The 22674-nt window shown below is 33.7% G+C and overlaps 1 non-coding gene across 1 annotated transcript; it reads left to right on the forward strand.

The window, feature by feature from the left end:
* Window positions 1-378: 378 nt before the first annotated feature.
* On the forward strand, window positions 379-485 carry LOC139856302 (small nucleolar RNA R71). Its single transcript, XR_011761792.1, has one exon. It is a non-coding gene; the product is annotated as a small nucleolar RNA R71 (small nucleolar RNA).
* Window positions 486-22674: the final 22189 nt, after the last annotated feature.

Here is a 22674-nt window from a genome sequence, read left to right on the forward strand (position 1 = left end):
TTAAATTATATTTTATAATTTCAATTTAGTATACATATACTTAAATTTACATATACATAGTTATTTACAAACAATTATTCGTGAATCGTCGGGAATGGTCAAAAGGTAATTGATTACATGAATACAAATTTCAAAGTTTTCGAGACTCAACATTACAGACTTTGCTTATCGTGTCGGAAACATATAAAGATTAAAGTTTAAATTTGGTCGGAAATTCCCGGGTCATCACATTCCTCTCGTGTTGCAATCGTTTCTAAGAGATTTCATGCTTCAGTTGTTGTTTGTGACATGAAACTTCCTTGCAAAGCCATGTCAAGAATAGATTTATCATATTGATTCATACCAATGTAGAGTGTGCAAATTATATTTGTGGAGCTTAATGAATGGTCCGGACATCTCTTAAACATTCTTCTAAACCTCTCCCATGCTAGGCATAGGGTTTCATTATCCTCTTGATGGAAATTAATGATCTCATTCTTTAGACGAGATCGTAGAGAAAGAGGATAGAACTTGCTAAGAACCTTTTTACTAGTTCTTCCTATGAGTGGATTGAGTTAGACTCAAATCGATCAAACTATGTCAAAGCGTGTAATGACAAGGAATATTGAAAAAAAGTAGAGCTTTAAAGTGTTTTTTATCGGAATTGTCTTGCTTGCAAGAGTTAACCAGACTGATGAACTTACTCAGATGTGTTGGTCCCGTGATAAACAATAGGAGTATTGTGAAAAGGGGGAGGGGGGGTGAATACAATTTTTAAATTAACTTAATAGGTAAGACAGTTTAGTATTCAACCAAGTAAATTAAATAGAGTCAAAGGTAAGTTTTCAACAGTTTATTCTTTATTGACTGAATCACAAAGAATTACAACTATCCTTGGCGGAATGATAGTTGGTTGATACAGATTTACCTAATTATAGCTATTGAGGATATTCTTAAAGCTATTACACGTTTTGGACTCTAAATAAATAAACCCACACCACTAGTTGTTACAATAGTGGATACACCAATTTATAGTGGTCCTATTAACCGTGTAATTATTCTATTGTCCACTGGTACATAGGATGTCTGTACTTGTGGGGACAAATATGTCAGAGAGCGTGCTCCCTTCTTTCCTCTTAGGTAGCTATTGGCAGGAACACCCCAATTCGGTTTGGCACCACTATTTGTTTAAACAAATAGAATGTTGTGTTCCCTAGGCGTTGACAAAGTATAACACATGTTTGCACATGCATTAAGCTTCTGCATTCCCACGTGGTCTTGTAAGGTCACTTATCAGCCGCCGACGCGTGTCCTTTTCTGTTCAACTTTGTCTCTGACTTCTGTTGAATAGTACAATTGATGTAGACCACTCAGAAAACTACTATGCTTGTAATGGAGCATAGATGTCTTGTGTTATATGCTGCTTTCCAGCCATGCTGGTTCTTCTATGTTGAGTCACTTGATATTCTTGAATTGCTGGGTACACATTGTGACAACCCGGAAATTTTTGACCAAATTTAAACTTTATCTTTAAATGATTTAATGTTTTCGACACGATAAGCAAAGTCTGTAATGTTGAAATATAATTATTTTTGAAAAACTAAAATATAATATTATTAAATAAATATTTCAATCCTATATAATACGTACAAAATTATATTTTTTTTTGAGAATATATATATATATATATATATATATATATATATATATATATATATATATATATATATATATATATATATATATATTTTTTTTTTTTTTTTTTTTTTTTTTTTTTGTAAAGTGATTGAATATAATAATAACTAGATACAAAAGGTTTTGATTTAAATTATCATATGTAAATATAACAAGACGTCGATTTATAGAAGCAAATGACCAAAACATTCAAATGTATAAGTTACATTTCATGGAGTATAATTATTGGTGAAATAAATCTAATTATTGATAAAGGTACGTGTAGCGAAACGTAAAGTACATGTTTTCGAAGCGTACGAAAATGCGTTCGAAAAACCGGAACCGGTACTTAAGTCGAGGGTCAACGTACAACACATCGGTGTAAAAATTACAAATCAACTATGCACGAGAATATAATATAATATTTAATTAATTCTAAAGATTAAATATATTATTTATTAAATAATATATAAAATATTACATACATATTATGTCGACAGCGTGAATTTAGGAATGATTAGCTGTATGAAGGTCTCATACGATCACATGAGTCCTCTTCACAACTCTCATGCCATCGCATGAGGGGGTAGGTGAGGCCAAGTTCTTTAAAAGGCGAATGACTTCAGTTTTGTGATTCATTTTTTTCATCCATCTATCCACTGATACTCCATATATGTTTATTATTTATATTATTATTATTATTATTATTATTATTATTATTATTATTATTATTATTACTATTAAGATTAATATTAATATTATTAATCTTATTATTATTAGAAGTACTAGTATTATTATAATTAGTATTATACATAAAATATTACGACGAGGTCATGAGCGAGTTATTTCAAACAGGTTTTTTGAGCGGGATAGAGCTAAGGAAACTATGAGTTACAGCTATGGAGGTTACGGGTAATGTTCGTGGGTATTGTTCGCAAGTTAAACTTAGTGTTTATCATCTCCGTTGCGTCTACGTACTTTCCTACAATATTGAATCGCAATATTGATACGTGAGCATTCACATCTTATCTTTTATATATTAATAGTGTATCCATGTCTAGTGCTCGAGTATATATGTTTATGCATGTTTGTATGTTTTAATTTTCGTCATTAGATAGTTTTGATGAATTATGAATTTGATACATATGCTACTAAGATAAGGTGTATGATATGCATGTTTTTGGAAAGCTGGCGAAAAATTATTAACTTTTCATTTAGAAATCGCGTGATTTCGATGAACGGATTAAAAGATATGGTCAACTGAATTATGTTTGACGTTAATTAAAATTGTTTTTGAAACTGTAAATTAATATTTAAACAACTTGTCTATGAGATTGATAAATTAGATTTTTAGATATTGCTAATCGAGTAAATGAATTTCTATATAAGGCACGTCTTGTTTTGTTGAACAATTGTTAAAGTTGACTGTCTTATCATATTTTAAAGCTTTATAAACACTATAATCTGATTTTACAAGTATTGAAAAGCTATGTGAAATAATAAAATATTTTCGATTGCCATGATAATTCAAATATGATATAGCTCCTGAAATAAATAATATTTTGAGTTTGATAAACTATAAATTCGTTCAATTATCAAGACTTATACTATGTTAATTAACATGTATAGATTTAAAGATCATATTGGGTCAGGTTGACTTTTGAGATGACTTTTGTTAACTTTTGCATGTCGGTCTCGAGATTAGGATTGTGATACACTATGACCCGACCTAGCTTGTTAAACATCTATTGACCAACATATGTTCTCTAGGTTGAGATCTACGGTTACTTTGCATTACGAGTTTCGGTCACATTTCGGTGAATAACTTTATCTGCTAAGGTGAGTTTCATTTGCTCCCTTTTTAATTGCTTTTGCAATATACATTTTTGAGCTGAGAATACATGCACTTTATTTTAAACGCAATGGATAAAAGTACATACTAAATTCTACACCGAGTTTGAACCGAAAATCCCTTAGCTTTGGTAACTAGTAACTGTCGGTTATAAGAACTGGTGGGCGCTAGTAGTTATATATAGATCCATAGGGCTTGACATCCCTGCCTGTTCCAGGTATAGAAACCCTAGCCTGAACTATAAAACAGACGTATGCTATTTGAGTTTAGTACACGTTGGTTTGCGTGTATTGTACATGTTGGTTGCATGTATATTAAAATAGGGGTACTTATTATAACGTTAAAGTTTAGTTACCAGGGTGCTCAATTTCGTAGAATATTTTGATAAACGTTTCTGGATGAAACAACTAAAATCTTGTGATCCACCTTTATATACAGATTATGCGCAACATTAAAACTCTGAACTCACCAACCTTTGTGTTGACACTTTTAAGCATGTTTATTCTCAGGTTTCTAGAAGTCTTCCGCTGTTTGCTTATACATTATACAAGCTATGTGCATGGAGTCATACATGCTTTATTCAAGAAAACGTTGCATTCATAAAATCATTATCATGTATCTTATTTGGACTGCATTATCAACGGATGTAGTATTGTAAACTATTATTTATGGTGATTGTCTATATGTAGAAATCATCAAACGTCAAAAACCTTGGAATTTGATATTCAATTATGGTGTGCCTTTTTAAAAGAATGCAATGTTTATGTGACGATCGCTCCAAATCCCTTTGGACGAATACATCATTCATCGATTTCATTGCGAGGTATTTGACCTCTATATGATACGTTTTGTAAACATTGCATTCTTTTGAAAAGGCACACCATAAATGAATATTTAAATCAAAGGTTTTTGACATCTGATAATTTCTACATATAGACAATCACCATAATATAATAGTTTACAACAATACTTCCGTTGACAATGCAGTCAAAATAAGATAGATGGTGATGATTTGTGAATGCAATGTTTTCTCGAATAAAGCATGTATTACTCCATGCACATAGCTTGTCTAACATATAAGCAAACAGCGGAAGACTTCTAGGGAACCTGAGAATAAACATGCTAACAAGTGTCAACACAAAGGTTGGTGAGTTCATAGTTTTAGTGTTGCACATAATCTGTATATAAAGGTGGATCACAAGATTTCAGTTGTTTCATCCAGAAACGTTTATCAAAATATTCTACAAGATTGAGCACCCTGGTAACTAAACTTTAACGTTTTAATAAGTACCCCTGTTTTAACATACATGCAACCAACATGTACAATACACGCAAACCAACGTGTACTAACCTCAATTAGCATATGTCTGTTTTATAGTTCAGGCTAGGGTTTCTATTCCTGGAACAGACGGGGATGTCAAGTCCTATGGATCCATATACAACTACTCGCGCCCACCAGTTCTTATAACTGGCAGTTACTAGTTACCAAAGCTAAGGGATTTTAGGTTCAAACTCGGTGTAGAAGTTAGTATGTACTTGTATCCATTGCGTATAAAATAAAGCGCATGTATTCTTAGCCCAAAAATATTTAAAGCGTTTAAAAAGGGATCTATAAACTCACCTTAGCAGCACATAAAGTTGTTCACCGAAATGTGACCGAAACTCGGAATACCAAATAACCGTAGATCTCAACGTATCAATATTGTGATTCAATATTGCAGGAAAGTACGTAGACACAACAGAGATGATAAACACTAGGTTTGACTTGCGAACAATACCCACGAACATTACCCATAACCTACATAGCTATAACCCATAATTTCCCTAGCTTTAAACCATTTGAAAACCCATTTTGAAATCACTTGAGCATAACCTTGTCGTAATATTTTATGTATACTACTAATACTAATTTGGAAATGTAACTAGAAATATTACGGAATAAAAATATATGAAATAAATATATATGTACATATATGTGTGTATGATTTTCTGCAATCGATCGATCGATATATATATAGTTAGAAAATAATATTATAATAATAAAAGGAATCAAACGTGTTTAATTATAATAATATAATAAAGTAATAATATAATAATAAAAGAAATCGTACGTTAATAATCATTATAATATAATAATATAATAATAATATAATAAAGTAAAATATAATAATATAATAATAAAATCCAATCGATTAAGATTTTAAAAGTCATATTTTTAAAATACTTCAGGGGTATTTTATGTAACTTATAATTAATAATTTCAATCAGGTCGCTTTCATGTGAATAGTAAATGAATTAATTTAAATTCAACTATTTAAGCTACACGTTGTTGTACGTTGTGCTTTACAAATTGTACATTTTTAATTTAACTTCGTTTCTTAAAAAAAATTACAAAAATTATATCATAAAAATAAAACGACTTAATACGTAAAATTTTTAATTTGAAATGGCATCGTTTAATAGTAAATTTTTAATCATTTCATATATAAATATTATAAAATTTAGTTTTCTAAAACTAATTATATTCAAATAGATATTTAAACCAAAAACATATTAACAATCAATTGAATATTATGCTGTTTAGTTCTCCACTAACTTTTATCTAACCTTCGTCATCTAACACTTTACCATTTATTCCGAATACCGTTAAAAATGAATGATTTCTCAAATTAGTGTGGACCTTACAACAGAGACCCGTAACAATATTATAATCATTAAGAGGCCTGATAAATATCTTTTAATTCAATCGTTTGGCATTATCTTTTAACTCCGTAGTTAAATATATCAATCAGATAATTAAACCAATAAGTTTAATGCACAGTAATGCATAATTAATACTTTGTTACACTTTTAAGTTATAGCATATATATGTATCTATTTACATATAATTGTTCGCGAATCATTGAGAACAATCGAAGGGTATTTGAATAGTTCAAGAATTTTGAGATTCAATTTTACAGACTTTGCTTATCGTGTCAGGAACATTAAATCATATCGAGAATTTGGTTCAAATTAAGTCGAAATTTTCCGGGTCATCACAGTACCTACCCGTTAAAGAAATTTCATCCCCAAATTTCAGTGAGGTCGTCATAGCTAACAATAAAAATGTTTTCATGACGAATATGAGTCGATAAATAAAGTTTTATCACCGTTGAATAATATGAATAAAACAATCCAATTACTCGAAGCGTATGAGAGAAGTTATCGTAATAGAGTGAAATGAAGGAATAGAGATTCGTTTTAACTCATGGTGGGTATTTCAGAATTTAAGGAATAGAAAATCTTCATAATCTAAATAAGATTTGATTCTTCGGGAATTAAGGATATTATGATTTCCTTTGATTAAATGCGTAATATGCCTCGATTGCTATGTCTGATATTTTGCTATAAATTAACCACTTCCGTTTCATTATTTTCACCACTCCTACATCTTCTTTCTCATTTCATACTTCTAAAAGATTGTGAAATGCTTCATCCAGTTCTGATTCTTGATATACTCCTAACTTTCATATCTGTCATTCTTCTTTTTCATCTACCACCAGAGGAAGTTATTTTCTTCTACCATTACCTTGGGGTTATAGTGTTTTTCATTCTCTCGTGTCTTTATATTGTTATACGCATTGATATAAACGGTTTGTAATTTCGGGGTTGTTATCGGGCTTTATATTTTACCTTATATTTAGGAGCTCCATGCTTTCCTTTTTCCTTCCCGACTTCAAGTCAAGCGAATAATGGTTCAGAATTCGTAGGTATGGAGTTTTGGATGAACATAGTTAATATTCTAAGAAATAAATTGTAATGGCATGATCTTGATTTGTCAAATTACTAGAATATCTGGAAAAGACCGAATCATCAAGAAAAATATTTTCTTGATATGTTTAGAGGTTAAATAGAATGAAAGAGTTATGTAACATGGTTCATGAAGAGGGTGTGATCTGTGAACCTTTATCACGTTCCATTAGAAACTCAGCATGACTTACTAAAATATAATCACGTTGATCAAGTGTCATTATATTATACTAACTCATGCTTCAGTTCCCAACATTACTTCAAACATCCATTTTTCGAATTTTTCAGAATTTTGAAACTAAAATAGTTTCTTTTATGATGTAACATAGATAGCGCGAAGAGATGAATGATTTCAGATAAGAATAGTTATGAAGATATCTCCAAAAATATCGAGGATATTTATAATGAAATGTACGATGATATCTTAGAATTTCTAATATCGAAGGATGATGTTGTTCGTAAAAGTTTAGAGTCAGGAGCAAGGTATTCATTAATGACTTCAGCAGATACTGAATCATTTGGATTCTTTGAAAGCAGGTTTAGTCTTTGTGATTTGTCCATAACCTCCTTCATGGTCTGTTCAATCCGTTTTCCAGTTCCAAACCTTCTCTTTTTCTCAGCTTTACCACCATACTATTCTTTATCATCAAACTTTTGACTGTTAAGGTCGTTTAAAGTTTTTGCTGCTTCATCAGCATTTTTCTAAAATTCGGAGAACTAGTTTCGTAGTTTGGGTGTTTTTCAGAAACTTCACATTCAAAATATGTAAGTCGAGAAGATAGACATTATATGTATATATATATATAACTGTTGGCGTTGAGTTACTGCGAAATTCAAAATACTGATTGCTAATTCCCGGTATTTGGTATGGCAATAACCGTTACAAGACATGGATGAGTATATGATAGGGTTTCAATGAGTATAAGGATTTTTCGGAAGGTCAATGATCAATGAAGTTGTTGGTAAATTTACTGCTAATGTGGTGGAACATGAAAGGTTCCCCAGTAACAAAAACGTATATGTCAAAGTTATAATAAGGTTAATCTGAAAAGTCGAAGTTGACTGGTTGGAAGTGTGATAAAAATTGATACCTTGAAAAGAATTGCAAGATTATTTTCGGTAATAACAATGCTAAAGGATCTTTCACAGTTTTGAAGTCAAAGTATAGCTTTGAAAGATGTAGAGATCTAAGAATGATGTCACCAGTTCAGAGTTATAACTTAGATTCTGATCCGTCAATAACAGAATATGTAATTGAATTTGTATGAAAACGATTGTATATCATTGTGAGTATTGTTAATAATTTTTGAATTAAAGTTGAAGAATGTACAGTGTAACATATTAATTGCGAACTTAAATATTTCCCGGGTATTACCTACCCGTTAAAGATTTCACAATTAATATTTTGTACAAAAGAATTTTTATTACCGTCTTTATGAAAATATATGTATGTATATTTTCTTCAGATGTAATACAGATTTAATGAGTTAATATCATATTAAGCTCATTTGATTTTTGGCTTGGCTTAGAAATGATTAATCTTTAAAACATTAAAAATTACATAATCTTTGCGGAGTATTTCGCTAATGTAATCGATACTTCATTATTTATTCTTATTGATATTCCTTGGTGGAGGATGTTGATGCTCGTGGAATTCTTGTGAATTTCGCAAGGTACAAATGATGTTTTTGAGAAAGTTTCGAGTACATCGAAAATGAAAATGTAAAATCAATTATGTAATTGAATAATACACTTGGTTTATTATGAAATGGAATTCATTAAGTTGAAACAGAGATTGTAGTTAACGATGGTTAATGTAACGACCCGACTTCGCTTTACCAAAAACACACTACAAAAAAAAAATTTATGATGCAGCACATCTGGACGGCGTCCAGCAATGAAAGGTGGGACGGCGTCCAGCAGATCTGGACGGCGTCCAAATTGCCTTCCACCTGCTGTCCCCGGGTCCAACTTACACGAGCGGAAATCCCGCTTCCCAACACTTTTAAACGAAAAGCTTTTCACAACATAACACAATATAATAAACTAAGAGGTTTTCATCCTCAAAACAAGTTTTACATCGCCGGGCCCACATCGGCCCGAATTACGCGTTTCGTTCAAAAATACAAGTTTCGACCATACTAGTTTAATTTCCAAACGACACTAGAGCATGGTGTTTGGGGTTAAACTACCCAAATCTTGGCCGAACTTCCAAAAGCTACCCATAAGCATCCCCTATCAAAATAAGCGGGATCTCTAATCCAACCGAATGCCCTTACCCTTGTCAACGCCGGAGCCTATAAAAACATAAACAACTAGAGGGTAAGTGAATGCAATAATTATACATATACATATATAACCTACTTACTTGCATCACTTACACAATACCATATACGGGCTAGCAATTCTACAACCATGCAAAACATTATGCATATACCAATAACCGCAATTCACAATGAGCTAGCAATACCAAAAGCATATAGTTCATAATTAAATATGCTAACACAAAATTCGTACAACCATGGTTAACCAAACGAACAAGGGAAACGGTACTTAAAAGACCGTCGGAGTTCATAACATCCATTAGTGTTACTTAAACACCGCGTAATCACTAATTCCTCGGGTGATGTCTTGAACAATGCGACTCACTCACCCCCATGACAATGTGGTGTCTTGAACAATGCAACGAATCCACATGTCAATCAAAACAATCAGTGGTGCCTTAAACACCGCGGCACCCACTCCCATGACAATGTGGTGCCTCGAACACCGCGGCATCCACATGTCAATCAACCAATGAGTAGTGTCTTAAACATCGCGACAATACTACTCGTTACTTAGAATGTGGTGTCTTGAGCAATGCGACAATGCCACATTCATACAACATAAATAAATACATTATATACGGACACGCATAATTATTTCACTCACCTTACGCCTTTGGTGAATCAATAAACCAAGCTTGCGGCTTCAAGGTAAAGTACCTATTACATTATGCACATATATTAATCATTCATTCAAGTTGGTCAACCAACTCACTCACCATCCTTAGGTCATTTTGACCCATGGTGCAATTTCGACCCATTTGCACATTTAACCCTAATATTGGGTCAACTTCACCAAAAACCCTAAACCTAGCCATTTATGGTCTTAATGCACATATAATCACAATGTTATCTCATATTCATATTAACAAGACAACTTAGGTCATCAAAGACCCGTTTTACCCATTCGAGGTTTCCACACCCATTCGGGTCACCACATACTTAAATAGCACCCATTTACATAACATCTAGGTGTGCTAGTGGTTAACTAACTAATTTAAGACTCATAAAGACATTTAACATTTCAAAACCCTAGGTTAGTCATCCTTGAGCCCTCATGACTCAACTTACCCAAAAACCACAAATCGTTAACAAATGGGTTTTATGTTCATCACTAGCCCAAACCCTAACCCATAAACACATTAAACTAAGGAAATCAAGTTTAGGACTTACCATCACAATCAAAACGTAGCTAGTGAGGAGATGAACAACTTTAATGCTCGAGCTCTAACCCGAAACAAGCTTCTTCCTCTTCTATTTGAGCTTTCTCACACTTGAATCACACACTCTCTCTCTCTCTAGAATTGAAGTGGATGAGGTTTGGTGGTAGTAAATGGAGTAAATGAAGCTCCAAGAACTGATCTAGGGCTTTAAATTCGTCCCCCAAGTGAAATTACCAAAATACCCACTTTAAATATCTAAAAACAAGGCAGCTGGCCTGCCAGCTAATCTGGACGGCGTCCAGATTTCTGGACGGCGTCCATCCCTTTACAACAGGACGGCGTCCCACCAATTTGGACAGTGTTCAAAGCATCTGTGAAAACAGGATCTTACAACTCTCCCCCACTTGAACCGGATGGTGACCTCGCGATCCAAGCCGCATGACAAGCAGGAAGATATACCAATACAAACTCTTCGGGCTCCCAAGTAAACTCGGAACCTTAACTACGAGCCATTGAACTTTAAAAGTCCTAACCAATTTATTTCTCAATCTTTTGACCTTCTCGTCGAGTATAACAATCGGCTCCTCAACATACTCCAACTTATTATTTAGCTCAATCTCGTCTAATGGTACCCATGATGAGTCATCCGCAAGACACTTACGGAGATGGAAAACATGGAATGTATTATGGATCCCCGCAAGTTCTTCGGGTAATTCCAAACGATATGCAACTTCGCCAACCCGAGCTAAAACTTTAGATGGGCCAATAAACCGAGGAGCTAACTTTCCCCGTTTTCGAAACCGAATAATACCTTTCCATGGCGAAACCTTAAGCATCACCATGTCGCCTTCTTGGAATTCGATCATTCGCCTACGTTTGTCAGCATATGACTTTTGTCTATCTTGCGCCTTTTTCAAATGAGCCCGAATCATCTCAATCTTGCTATTCGTCTCCAAAACCAAATCGGTACTCCCGATTTCCTTTTGACCCACTTCACCCCAACAAATCGGGGTTCGACACCTCCGCCCATAAAGCATCTCATAAGGTGGCATCCCGATACTAATATGATAACTATTATTGTACGAGAATTCCACCAAAGGCAAGTGCTTATCCCAACTACCACCAAAATTGATAATGCACGCCCGTAACATATCCTCCAAAGTTTGATTCATACGTTCGGTTTGACCGTCCGTTTGAGGATGGTACGCCGTGCTCAATTTTAATTGTGTACCCATATCTTCATGAAACTTTTCTCAAAACCGAGATGTAAAACGGGTATCTCGATCCGAAATAATAGATATAGGAACCCCATGTCAAGCGACTACTTCCTTGATAAACAATTTAGCCAAGGTGTCCGACTATATCGCTTCCCGAATGGGAAGAAACAAAGCAGTTTTTGTCAATCGGTCAACTATCACCCAAATTGAATCAAATTGGGTTCTCACCGTCTTTGGTAACTTTGTGATAAAATCCATGGTAATGTACTCCCATTTCCACTTCGGGATTTCTAACGGTTGTAACTTACCATACGGCTTTTGGTATTCGGCTTTAACTTGCAAACACGTGATGCATTGCTCAACATACTTAACAACATCACGTTTCATGCCCGGCCATCAATACTCTTTCCTTAAATCAAGATACATTTTTGTTGCGCCCGGATGAATGGAATACTTTGACTTATGTGCTTCATCAAGTAGCACTCGTCGATAATCCCCCATCTTAGGCACCCACACTCTTCCTTGAAAAGACAACAAACCACGCGAGCCCATAGTAACGAACTTCGATTTCCCCACTATTCGTTACGCATGGTTGTTGTGAACGTAAGCCTCTATTTGAATCACACCAAATTTTTCAAGAAAACTGTTAGTAATAATCATACGTAACAATCCCAATCGTAACGCCGGGTGATGACTCTTTCGACTTAATGCATCCGCGACCACATTTACCTTGCCCGGATGATAAAGTATTTCACAATCATAATCTTTTACCACATCCATCCACCTACGTTGACGATAATTCAAATCTCTTTGGTTAAAAAGATGTTTCAAACTCTTATGATCCGAAAAAATCGTACTCTTGACACCATACAAGTAATGGCGCCAAATTTTCAATGCATGCACAACCGCCGCCAACTCAAGATCATGAGTCGGATATCTAGTCTCGTGTTCCTTTAATTGTCGAGAGGCGTAAGCGATGACTTTACCTCTTTGCATTAGAACACACCCGAGCCCATTTAGCGAAGCATCACAATAAACCGTCATGTCTTCCGCACCTTCCGGCAATACCAACACCGGAGCTTGACACAACTTTTCTTTTAACAATTGAAAAGCAATTTCTTGCTCGTTCTCTCAAATAAATCTCGCATTCTTCCTCGTCAATTTCGTCAATGAAGAAGCGATCTTAGAAAAGTCTTGGATAAATCGACGATAATAATCGGCTAATCCGAGAAAACTTCGGATTTCTGTAGGCGTAGTCGGTCGTCTCCAACTCTTCACCGTCTCTATCTTTCCCGGATCTACTTGAATACCATTTTCATTCACAATATGGCCAAGTGATAGTGCTCCAAATAAATATATATTTTGTAGAAATATCCTCCCAATATGTAAATTATTTAGTTGTAATTGTCCTATTTTAAGTTGTAATCGTTTATATTAAATAAGTGCGAAGACAAAAGGTGAAAACGACGATTTGAAGACGCAAATGACCAAAAAGCTCAAATGTACAAGATACAATTCAAGTGGTTCAATTTATTGATGAAAAACGTCTAAAAATGACAAGAGTACAAGTTACAAAATGCAAAGTACAAGATATTAAATTGTACGCAAGGACGTTCGAAAATCCGGAACCGGGACATGAGTCAACTCTCAACGCGTGACGCAACGGTGCAAAAATTACAAGTCTACTATGCACAAGAATATAATATAATATATAAATAATTATATTAATTATTTATATTTATATATTTATTATGTCGACAAGCTAGGAGCCAAAAGTTTGTGAGCTGGATTTTAAAACTCCACGACTCGCGGAGTTTGAAGGCTTAAAACTCCACGACTCGCGGAGCTGTCAGAAATCAAAATGCCTATAAAAGGCCATGAATTCTGCAAGTTTAAAAATAAATAATAATAATAATAATAATACTCTGTAATAAATAATAAATAAATATATCTATAATATATATATATATATATATATATATATATATATATATATATATATATATATAGTATAGGGTAGTTTTATATTAGATTAGTTCGGGTTATGTAAAGGTTATTTTACGGGTTTTTGAAGTCGAAATTCTGTCCATGTAACACTACGCGATAAATACTCAATGTAAGTTATGTTCTCCTTTTTAATTTAATGTCTTGTACTTAAGTTATTATTATGCTTATTTGAACCAAAGTAATCATGATGTTGGACTAAATATTAAAGACGGGGTAATTGGGCTTTGTACCATAATTGGGGTTTGGACAAAAGAACGACACTTGTGGAAATTAGACTATGGGCTATTAATGGGCTTTATATTCGTTTAACTAAATGATAGTTTGTTAATTTTAATATAAAGATTTACAATTGGATGTACCTATAAATAACCATATACACTCGATCGGACACGATGGGCGGGGTATTTATATGTACGAATAATCGTTCATTTAACTGGACACGGGAATGGATTAATAGTCTATGGAATTATTAAAATAGGGGTGAAATTATGTACAAGGACACTTGGCATAATTGATAACAAAGTATTAAAACCTTGGGTTACACGCAGTCGATATCCTGGTGTAATTATTAAATAAAGTATTAAAACCTTGTTACAGTTTAAGTCCTCAATTAGTTGGAATATTTGACTTCGGGTATAAGAATAATCTGATGAGGACACTCGCACTTTAAATTTATGACCGATGGACTGTTATGGACAAAAACTAGACGGACATATTAAATAATCCAGGACAAAGGACAATTAACCCATGGGCATAAAACTAAAATCAACACGTCAACCATCATGGTTACGAAAGTTTAAATAAGCATAATATATTTTATTTCATATTTCCTCGTACTTTTATTTATTGTCATTTTAATTATTGTTATTTATTTTATATTGTTATTTAAATATCGTCATTTACTATACGCTTCGCTTAAAATATAAATCGACAAACCGATCATTAAACGGTAAACCCCCTTTTATATATTATTATATATTAATATAATATATTTTGTACAAATATAGTTGTTTAAAAATATAGTGTGCAATAAGCCCGCTCCCTGTGGAACGAACCGGACTTCCTAAAAACTATACTACTCTACGATTAGGTACACTGCCTATAGTGTTGTAGCAAGGTTTAGGTATATCCCATTTGTAAATAAATAATTAAAACTTGTGTAAAATTGTATCGTATTTAATAGTATTTCCTGCTAAAATTAATAACTATTTCGTACCACTCTGCTCAAACATCAAGTTTTTGGCGCCGCTGCCGGGGAATCGGCGAAACGCTATATTTTTAATTTATTTTTCTATAAATATATTTATATATCATTTTAGAAAAACAATATAAAATTTAAAAAAAAAACGAAAATGCAAACTCCACGACTCGCGGAGTTTGCAGGCTTAAAACTCCACGACTCGCGGAGCCACCGTGACAGACGCACCCAGAACCCTAATTTGGCATTTATTACGAGTATAATTTAATTATTATTATTAAAACTTAATTAGGTTTATATTTAATATTAATATTTAGTTTTAGTTTTTAAATTAATTTGTATTTTAAATATTAATTAGTATTATTAAATATATATTTAAATTAATACTTTTATAAAATATAATATAAAAATAATATTTTTATAAAATTTGTATTTTTATCATTTTAATTATAATTTGTATTTTTATCGTTTATTCGTTCGTAATTAGTTTTAAGATTAGTTTTTGCCGTAGTTTATTTTTATTTCTAGTTTTTTTAAGATATGCCGTAAAATCCCTTAAGTGCTTTTTCTTTAGATTAAGATTTAGGCGCTTTAGAATTTTACGACGCCGTTTTTCGCTTTAGATTTTAAATAGATTTTAGTGCCTTTTAAGTAATTGCCATTTTCTGAATAAAATTGCATTTACCTTTAGACCTTTAGGCGTAACTTTTTAGATATAATTTTTAAACTTTTAAGTTTCTACGTTTTTTCTTTTTTATTTTTCGACGGTTTTCGACGCGTATTCTTTTTCTTTCTTATTTCTCGACGAACTAGTTTTTAGGACTTAGAATTTTCTCTATTTCTTCTCTATAATTTCTTTAAAATTTCAACGAAAAATTATTTTAAGCGGTTAAATTGATAGACATCCAAATTTTCTGCTTCGTAGTAATAGTTGGATTTGTTAGTGGCTGAGTTGTGAGCTTCCGATTTAAAGGGTTCTGGCTCCCTGCTGCATCTATTGGCTATTCAAAACGTGGGCAAAAGCAGAAAAGTCTATTAATTGGACAACTTATATAAGTTTTTCTATTTTTATAACTAATAGGATAATTAAAATTTGGTAATAAGCGCATTATGAAAAGTCTCGAAGATATTTTGGAAACTCTTTATGAAATACGAAATCAATACTCTCAACCGAGTGTTGATGACAATTCATTCGGTCAATCTTGGATCATGAATGACGAAACAATAACTGGTTGTGAAATCTGTGGAGATTATCACTCAACATGGGAATGTTATTATTACGTTCCTATGGAAAATTACGCACCCACGGAACCTGAATGGAATGATTATGAAGAATATAATTCAAATTGGGATTATTCCCAAGAATATTTTCAAACTCAACAACCAGTAGACGAGGAAAATTACGTGTCTGAAAATTTATTAGACAATATGAAAATCAAACTCGAAGGACTCAATGCTCAAAATGAACAAATGAGAGAGTTTGTAAACCGGCAAGCTGAAACTCTATCAGACTACACACCTGTTGATCTGAGGAGTATTGTGCAAGAAAATCTCATATCATCGAATTTTGATGAATTCGAGAGCTCCGAAATCACCAACTATCCTGATGATACTTTTTATTCAGTTTTACCAATTTCACAACATATCGACACATTAGCCTCTATGGATGAAGAAGAAGTAAGGGTGAAAAATTGGTACTCTTGGGAAAACGATAACGTTGAAAATTTTACCCCCAAGACCAAAGTGGTGGGACCGATAAGTACCGTTAATGAAGAAGAATCTACTCCAATTCCGAAATTCACCATTCCACAACCTTCCAACCCAATATTCTCAATAGACGAGTCATCTACCGAAGATGAACTACGAGCTGTAATAGATAATGACACCTCGGATTTCACCCAAATGGGTAATAGAGGTGAAAACTTTGATCCCGAGAATAAACGGAAGGAAATGTTAGGAATTGTCCACCCTATAGTATGTATATCGGTGTATATCGATCCATTTGACCAAGAACCAGAAAAGAGATATATCCATTTACTAAAAGCTACACTTAAAAAAGAATTAAGTAGTGACAATCGGGCGAGTCTAAACTTTAAACCCATTGATATATTATACACCACCCGAGATGTAAATAACTGGCTCACTATTTTAATTCGTGGAACTTATTCTACCGACTTCACATGTCGTCAGCTAAGTATGGGGAAGTCTAACCCCACTTAACGTTAAATTAGGGGTTCGGGTTAGTGCATAACTCGTTAATAAACATGCATAATAAATTAGGGTAAAAGACGCATTTTTAAAGATTAGCAAACAGTTCAGAAAAGCAACCGTTTTTGAAGAAAAATATGTGTGATAAAACAAGAAGGAATGAATGATAAGGCGCGCCATCTATCATTCGACGAGCTTTGTAATTACAAACTGGGTATTTTCAATCATTTTTCTACACTAATCACCCTCATGAATTTATAATTAGAGTCTGATTTCATGCAAATGAGGGCATTGCATGATCTCAAGTGTGGGGAAGGGTAATAAATTCTCTCGGGTTTATACTTGGTTTATTTGCCAAATTTTATGAAAATTTGAAAAATTTTCAACTAAATGAATATAAAATCATGTTTATATATATTTATGAATGGTGAAAACTAGGTGTTAATACCGAAATTATCGTTACCTCGGAAAGGACATAAATTGAGAAACACCCTAAAACGCTTGAATTCATTTAAAATGGAATAAAGGAGAATAAAAAGGCAAAGAAAGAAACTAAGTGTGGGGAGAATGTACCTAGTTATTCAATTAAAAACTATCTAGCACATGTTTCCGTAAAGTTATTGCAGGTGCTTTTGTTTTGGACTAAATTAACTATTTTACCCGATGAAAGAAAAGAAAAGATGGATCTACACGATGAATCAATTCCATCATTAAAAGGAAGTAAAGTCTTCCGAAAAAGACACGCGCTTCTTGATTTAGGTCAAGAAGTTGTCGTCCAGACCAGCTGTAGGTTGATGAAAAATCTAGAAAAGTCATCACTAAAATCAGCAGGAAATCCACGGACCTCAGCATCAAACAGGGTCGCCAAGTGGTCAGATTTATCCTAACCATGAGAAGGATTTATCTCGTACAATGGGGGGGACACCGTGCAAATTAGCTTGATAAGACTAATGAATCAGATCCCCAGAAAGGATAATCTCCTTAAAGATTAAAAATCAGCTTTTAAGACTGATATTACTCAATCCTTGAGATTGACCTTAAAGATTGAGAATTCAAACTCATGGAATTCAATGATATCTAAACTCGAGCTTGAACGAGAAAATATTTTGATCAAAATTATAAACCGATTTGTTTTCTGAAAACCAATTTTCAATGCGTTCATTACCATTGAACGTAAAATCCTAGGAATTCACCTGGAATTCATTAGGTCACCTGAACCAAATCGGGTGTCAACCGTAAGAACGGTGGTTGCATAGCATGGTCGAAGACAGGACCTTGTGCCAAACCGAAAAATCATAGGATGATCTTTACTATTGCTCCTACAAAGGAAAGTAATAGCATCCGACATGTTTTTGGACCATAATCAAATGCATGTCATTAGACATTGCCTTAACAGTTGCTTGTTCATCGCTTTCCTTTACAACCGGACAGTAGTTTGCCGAAAGGTAATATACGGGACAAGTAAACTGGATGTGTTGCTTTCTTAATACAAGGTTAGCAAGTGGGTAACACAAAACCACAAGTGTTGAGCTAAAATTTTCAAATCTGAAACCCACACAACCCACAAAAATATTTTGCAAATACCGGTGAAGGGTTATTCCGGAAAACTTATCTAAGGTAAAAGCTAGATTGAATTTTCAAAAGATCAAATGTTTTCATAAAGATCCAATTTCCTTAAGGATCTACATTTTCATAGTCATGTGGGACTGTAAACCGCCTTTCAAATGTGCACTTTGCTTTGGAAACCGAAAGTAAATCGGCTATTTGATTGCAAGTGTCGTTGACCTAAACCCGAGGCAACTGTGGATGACACACCCACCTTTAACCATGGTTCTATCGTTACTATCATTGTTTATACCACCATATCAAAATCACTGATGTACAAAGTGTGAAGAATAAAGAAGTGATTCGTGTGATGTATTATATTATTTTAAGTTATGTATTGCTTGAGGACAAGCAACGTTCAAGTATGGGGATATTTGATAGTGCTCCAAATAAATATATATTTTGTAGAAATATCCTCCCAATATGTAAATTATTTAGTTGTAATTGTCCTATTTTAAGTTGTAATCGTTTATATTAAATAAGTGCGAAGACAAAAGGTGAAAATGACGATTTGAAGACGCAAATGACCAAAAAGCTCAAATGTACAAGATACAATTCAAGTGGTTCAATTTATTGATGAAAAACGTCTAAAAATGACAAGAGTACAAGTTACAAAATGCAAAGTACAAGATATTAAATTGTACGCAAGGACGTTCGAAAATCCGGAACCGGGACATGAGTCAACTCTCAACGCGTGACGCAACGGTGCAAAAATTACAAGTCTACTATGCACAAGAATATAATATAATATATAAATAATTATATTAATTATTTATATTTTATATTTATATATTTATTATGTCGACAAGCTAGGAGCCAAAAGTTTGTGAGCTGGATTTTCAAACTCCACGACTCGCGGAGCTGTCAGAAATCAAAATGCCTATAAAAGGCCACGAATTCTGCAAGTTTAAAAATAAATAATAATAATAATAATACTCTGTAATAAATAATAAATAAATATATCTATAATATATATATATATATATATATATATATATATAGTATAGGGTAGTTTTATATTAGATTAGTTCGGGTTATGTAAAGGTTATTTTACGGGTTTTTGAAGTCGAAATTCTGTCCGTGTAACACTACGCGATAAATACTCAACGTAAGTTATGTTCTCCTTTTTAATTTAATGTCTTGTACTTAAGTTATTATTATGTTTATTTGAGCCAAAGTAATCATGATGTTGGACTAAATATTAAAGACGGGGTAATTGGGCTTTGTACCATAATTGGGGTTTGGACAAAAGAACGACACTTGTGGAAATTAGACTATGGGCTATTAATGGGCTTTATATTTGTTTAACTAAATGATAGTTTGTTAATTTTAATATAAAGATTTACAATTGGATGTACCTATAAATAACCATATACACTCGATCGGACACGATGGGCGGGGTATTTATATGTACGAATAATCGTTCATTTAACCGGACACGGGAATGGATTAATAGTCTATGGAATTATTAAAACAGGGGTGAAATTATGTACAAGGACACTTGGCATAATTGATAACAAAGTATTAAAACCTTGGGTTACACGCAGTCGATATCCTGGTGTAATTATTAAATAAAGTATTAAAACCTTGTTACAGTTTAAGTCCTCAATTAGTTGGAATATTTGACTTCGGGTATAAGAATAATCTGACGAGGACACTCGCACTTTAAATTTATAACCGATGGACTGTTATGGACAAAAACTAGACGGACATATTAAATAATCCAGGACAAATGACAATTAACCCATGGGCATAAAACTAAAATCAACACGTCAACCATCATGGTTACGAAAGTTTAAATAAGCATAATATATTTTATTTCATATTTCCTCGTACTTTTATTTATTGTCATTTTAATTATTGTTATTTATTTTATATTGTTATTTAAATATCGTCATTTACTATACGCTTCGCTTAAAATATAAATCGACAAACCGGTCATTAAACGGTAAACCCCCTTTTATATATTATTATATATTAATATAATATATTTTTTACAAATATAGTTGTTTAAAAATATAGTGTGCAATAAGCCCGCTCCCTGTGGAACGAACCGGACTTCCTAAAAACTATACTACTCTACGATTAGGTACACTGCCTATAGTGTTGTAGCAAGGTTTAGGTATATCCCATTTGTAAATAAATAATTAAAACTTGTGTAAAATTGTAGCATATTTAATAGTATTTCCTAGTAAAAATATAAACTATTTCGTACCCCCACGCTTTAACATCACCAAGGAATTGAACTTCCCTTAGCCAAAATTCACATTTAGAGAATTTAGCATACAACTTCTTCTTCCGCAACGTCTTTAACACACCCCTCAAATGATGTTCATGTTCCTTCATACTCTTCGAATAGACAAGTATGTCGTCAATGAACACAATTACCGACTTATCCAACATAGGTTGGCACACTCGGTTCATAAGATCCATGAATGCCGCCGGTTCATTCGTAAGACCAAAAGGCATAACCATGAATTCAAAATGCCCATAACGCGTTCGGAAAGCCGTTTTCTCAATATCTTCCTCACGGACCCGCATTTGGTGATAGCCGGACCATAGGTCGATTTTAGAGAAATACGTTGCACCTTGGAGTTGGTCAAATAAATCGTCAATCCGAGGCAATGGATAACGATTCTTGATCGTCACTTTGTTCAACTCCTGATAATCGATGCACATCCACATACTACCATCCTTTTTCTTCACGAATAAAACCGGAGCGCCCCATGGCGAAGCACTCGGTCGAATAAAACCCTTTTCAAGAAACTATTGGGTTTGATTTAACAACTCTTGCATTTCCGTTGGCGCTAAACGATAAGGATTTTTAGCAATAGGAGTAGCTCCCGGAACCAACTCAATGCGAAATTCAACTTGTCTTTCTGCCGAAACACCCGGTAACTCATCCGGAAAAACGTCTTCAAATTCATTGACCACCAGAATTTCACGAATGGGTGGTGGCTCATCACGAGTATCAACAACATGGGTAAGAAAAGCCATGCCACCACTAACAAGGAAACGAGGTGCCTTTGCAAAAGTGCATATCGGCACAAGTCTTCTACGCTTATCACCGTGAATAATTAACTCTCCCCCACTTGGGGTCTTTACTTGAATAAATTTTTCATGGCATGCAATATCGGCTCTATTATGATCGAGCCAATCCATACCAACAACGATATCAAAATCACCCAAAGTCATCGGGATAAGATCAATCTTAAAGTTTTCGGCACCAAAAATGACATCACAATTTTTACACACATCAACCACTAGCACCTCTTGCCGTCCGCTATTTCGACTTCTACCGGACGACTTAACTTAGCTAACGGTCTATTAAGTCTAGGCACAAATTTTGGAGACACAAACGACAAATTTGCACCACTGTCAAATAGAATCCTTGCCGGATTAGAGTTAACCATGAAAGTACCTGAGTCAACTTCGTTGGATTGTTTGGCTTCATCATTGGTCATCAAATAATTTCGACCCATAGCCGTACCCGCCTCCTTCTCCAACTTCTTAACATTATCGTTGCGCAAGTCGGGACACTCCAGCCTCTTGTGCCCTTCTTTACTACAATTATAACAAGTGACTTTGGTTGTAGAAGATGGGTTGGTGCAATCACGGGCCATATGCCCCTTTCGTCCACAATTGTGACAAGAATAAC

This window comes from Rutidosis leptorrhynchoides, chromosome 6 (assembly GCF_046630445.1).
Source record: "Rutidosis leptorrhynchoides isolate AG116_Rl617_1_P2 chromosome 6, CSIRO_AGI_Rlap_v1, whole genome shotgun sequence".
NCBI lineage: Eukaryota > Viridiplantae > Streptophyta > Magnoliopsida > Asterales > Asteraceae > Rutidosis > Rutidosis leptorrhynchoides.